This window comes from Nicotiana tomentosiformis, chromosome 12 (assembly GCF_000390325.3).
Source record: "Nicotiana tomentosiformis chromosome 12, ASM39032v3, whole genome shotgun sequence".
In the NCBI taxonomy this organism is placed as follows: Eukaryota; Viridiplantae; Streptophyta; class Magnoliopsida; order Solanales; family Solanaceae; genus Nicotiana; species Nicotiana tomentosiformis.
This window is the reverse complement of record NC_090823.1, coordinates 98,264,745-98,269,572: the sequence shown is the minus strand read 5'-3', so window position 1 is coordinate 98,269,572 and position 4,828 is coordinate 98,264,745.

The window sequence follows — 4,828 nt, the reverse complement described above, 5'->3', positions numbered from 1 at the left end:
ATTTCATTAGTTTCGGGAACAAAACCAACACTTTCGGACTAAAACTAAAGCAAGAAGGTACTAATAAGTGGTTAAAATCTACACTTATCAATACCCCCAAACTTAAGTCTTTGCTTGTCCTCAAGCAAATAGATTAGTTCCCGCCTCCTCAAAGTAAAAGGTCATTTCAAAGAGTTTATTATAAGCCATTCATACTCAGTTGGGACCAACAATTATCCACAATACTCATGCATTTTTAACAAGGTGACAAATCACATATTATGCACATATAGCTCTAATGTGATATTTGAGCTTCAAGAATTGACTTCACTCATCAAGGACTCTTGATCTATCATGCAAATCATGGTGGACTCCAAACTCTTGCTCATATACCTTCCATTTTCCATGCTCACTGCAAGAGTTAGCACTCAATTTTTAGATCAATGAAAGGTTCACTCTTCTCTCACAAAAGAATGTCACAAGAAAGCCTTCAAGTACCATAGGCTTGCCCGTCATGTTGATCACCACTAATATAAGTTTACTTGGTCCAAAATCAAGTAGGACTCCTTTCGGATTGTAATGAAAGCTTTTGGATTGGAGTAGGATACCATATGGGATGAGTGGTTCCAGACTAATACCAATCCAAGCCATTTCATGAATAAAATGTGACCAATTAACCAACCAACAAAACCACTTGTTACAAATAAGATCTTGTTGTTGCATCGAAAGCAGCTACAAAATATGAGTTGGATAGAATATAAAGTAACGAAACCCTTGGAACATACTACAACCCCTACCCTTCCTTAAGCACTCCACATTTTCATTTCTTGGCTCACATTTGCCAACTCTTAGAGGCATTTCCCTTTTCTTGGGGGCTAGAGAGAATTGACATCACTCTTTCTTATTCAGTTCATTCTTTTTCTCTCTTGATGCTCATACTAGAGATAGTTGCCTCTTTTTGATTTCATCAACCTTCCTTTTTATTCTCTTTTTGGCATTTTCTTTCTGTGATTTTCTTTTCTTGCCTTCTCTTTTCTGTCACGACCCATTTTCTGAACAAGCCGTAACCGGCACCCGATCACTAAACTTGACCGAGCGAACCATCTGCACTTATCAAATCTTTTATAACTTCAAATTTTATATGCAACAAAGCAATACTTTAACCAAATACTTTTAATTAGTTTAAATATCTAAAATAAACTAACTCCAAAACTTTATTCGTAGTAACTGAAATATTGCAAAGTTATTATCAAAAACAATCTGAATCTTAACCCACCGACTATGCCTATGAAGTCTCTACTAATAAACTGACGCACTGCTCAGGACATAAGATTGTCTAGCTAGTTCTCCAAGTAAACAAAGAAATAACTAAATAAATATGAATCAAAGGAATACTCCACGAACAAAAGTGGAGCTCACCAATAGTACTGGAAGAGAGGGAAGTCCTAACCTGTATCCTACTCACTTGCAAAATCGGTCCCTACGTTGCACCACAAACCAATGTAGGTTTCCAAAAGAGAATGTCAGTACCATCCATTGTACTCAGTGAGTCTCAACGAGCCCCTATTAAAGCAGAGAATGAGACTTAATAAAATATACACTACAAGCAAAGATTCTAAATGCATGAAAATTTAAAGTTTCTAAAAACGATTCTAAAATAATTGCATAACAGCAATTTATGAATATTCTAAAAGAAGTTCTTTTATTTTTCTCTCTTATAAAACAAATACTTCATTTTATGTTTTGGGAGTTCCAACTATCTTGACTTATTTCTATCTTAGTCACCGTGATCGACACGAGTTCGATCTTGACCTGATCGAATAGGCCCAATCCATGATGTGCCACTCGCTTCATGGCTCTCATCGCTCATGTATCATACCTTAGCCTGGTTAGGCAAATTCTCATCAATGAGAACCTCGGCTCGTATGCTCCCTACTTTGGCACAAGTAGTTTTAGGATGTCAACTCCTTGATCAGGACCCTCGGCTTGGACGATGACCACTTCTCAGAATAGAGGATACTCCTAAAAATCTTTTTTTTCTAAAACTTATTCTTGTGACTCATTCCCTTAAGAAGGTTGTCACACAATCCACCCTCGGCAAGAGTCACCCGGTTCACACAAAAGACCACCTTTGGAAATAACCGTGACATTAGGAAAACCAAAATCTTATTATCTATACTACTACGCAAAACATGAAAACTACTAACATAAAAAAGCTACAAACGGGAACAAAAATCAAAGTAAGCACCTAAAGAATCTAATGAATGAAACTAACTAAGGAATGATAAAAAAATTTTAAAAAAAGAAATAGAATCATCCAATTATTATAGTCCAATGTATCCAAATGTGTCAAATGTATCAAATAACCCCCCCCCCCCTCCCCGAATACAAATAAGCATTATCTCCAATGCTTAACAAAGTAAGAGTTAAAGGAGAGAGGGCGAAGAAACTCCCTAAGCATCCTTGGACATCTCAGTGTCCCCAGCAGCATCAACTTCTATTGGCTCAACCAACTGTATATCATCATCGTCATATCTGGGAGTGGCGGGAGTGGCAAACAATGCACGCACTGCATCAGCAGTGTCAGTAGCAAGGCATGATTCCTCGGACTAGCCAGCTAGTGCAACCTGTGCAGATAGATCTGGGGCGGACTGGTCTGGGTCAAGCATCATATCAAATGGTAAATCCCTAGCTGTAGCTAGCCGGGTCACCTCTTTCCCAAGCTTATCCACTGACTTTTTACTGGCTTGGGTCTTTCTCATCTTCTTCACTTCTTTGGTCAAGTCCTCAATAACTGAACCATGTTGTACCAGAGTGTCCATGATCAACTTCTGGTTATCTAGAATCTTGCGCAACTTCTCATCAATCCCAGTAGACTCATGTGGTGCCTGTGTGGATGACCGCCCTACAACAGTACTAGATATCTCAGACAACTTTGAAGTAGTTGCATGCATCCAGTTGTTGAGACTCGCCAATGTTTGGGAGACTTTCAAAGTAGAAAGTGGTCCTATAAGCATGGGCACCAGCCTTAGAATCGGAGTAGGGACTGCCCATAGGAGTTGTGGGAGGAGCTGTGGACGAAGCTGAAGATGGTGGTGGAGGCATAACTATTGCACTGGTAGAGGACTCAACTGATGTATATGGAATATCAGATGTGTTAGAAACTAGCACTATCGGCTCATAAAACTAGCATGTAGTAGTAGAAGGCTGAGCACTCTTCTTCGGGTTGATCGAATCCTGCAGCGAGTACCACTCAAACAGCTTCTTTGGCTTTACCTTTGTATCAAATGGCTTTGGCTCTACCATTGCATTAGTGAGGTACTCTATGATAGTGTTGGGGTAGGGGTGAGTCGTGTTAGTCTGCTGTGCTACCAATGAGATGTTGGCTGGCAGCAGGGCACCTACATTGATCGGGTACCCGACCATGATAGAAGCCACTAGAACTGCATCTGGAATAGGCAAATTGTTCTCATTCTGGCACGGGTCAAGACTGCTACACACCAAGGTCTGCCAACCTTTTGCCTCAAAGCTCAATGTACTCCGCTGAATGGGTACCCCAGCAATGATCCATGGTGGAGGTGGTACCGGTGCTAAGATCTCAGCAAGCCACGAACATTCCTCTTCTTTCAAGGCCAACTTCTCTAGGTACTCCTTTGGTTCCAAGTCCTCAAAACCCAAGTACGCGTCTAGCGTGTGCTGATCAGACTACACCTGAAGGTTGCGTACTTTGATCACATTTGTCCCCTTGCAAATGTGTGAAATGTTGGCATAGAACTCGCGGACAAGGTGCTCCTTGACATCTATGACCTTCTCAGTGAACAACATCCATCCCTTTCTCGATCTGAACTGCTCCAACACCGCAGGGTTGTATCTATCAAGATCCCTCAACAGAAATTGCCTCTCATGTGTCAATGATCTCGCCAGCCACCACATCCGAAAATTAGTGAAAGCAACCAAACTCACAAATTTGTCTTCCCAATGCTTCCTTGTTCTTTTTCCGCTCAATCTCAATGGATGTACCTTCTCCCCCTTTTCTATCATCTGGAATATCCTGAACATCCTGCGCACTTGTAACGACCCGATCGGTCATTTTACTTTCTAGATCCATGTTCCCCTAAATAAGACTCCATGTATGTGCTTTTACTATTTTATGACTTGCGGGGATGGTTAGTTCGAGTTTGGAAGGGTTCGGGTTGAAATCGGAACACTTAGTTCCTTAATATTGGCTTAAAAGGGTTAAGTTTGACTTGGTTCAACATTTGTAGTGAACGATCCCAGAACCGGGATTTAAAGGTCCCAATAGGTTTGTATGATGATTTTAAACTTGGGTGTGTGTTCGGATCGGGTTTTGGATGACCCGGGAGCGTTTCGGCGCGTAAAGTTGGAAGTTGGCTCATTGATGGTTTTAAAGTTCTTTAAATTTGGTTTGAAGTAGGTTTTGATGTTATCGAGGTCTATTTGGAATTCCAATCCTAGAAATAGCTCTATATTGTTATTTAAGACTTGCCCGCAAAATTTGGTGTCATTCTGAGTAGTTTAAGTATGATTTGGGGCGTTCGGAGTAAGTTGGAAAAACTTGAAGATCATAAGTTGATTCGAATTGGTTTGCAGTGTGATTCTTAATTTTGATAATGTTTTATGCATCCCGAGGGTTTGAGCAAGTCCATCTTATGCTTACAAACTTATTGGTATATTTGGACGAGGCCTCGGGTGCCTCGGGTTCTACTCGGGACATGCTCAGATAGAGTTTAGGCTTGAAAGAGCTGCTAGTGTACCAGATCTGGTGTGCCCGCACCTGCGAGTAATCAGTGGCCTAGAGAATCGGAGGAACTTCCGCAGAAGCGACCTC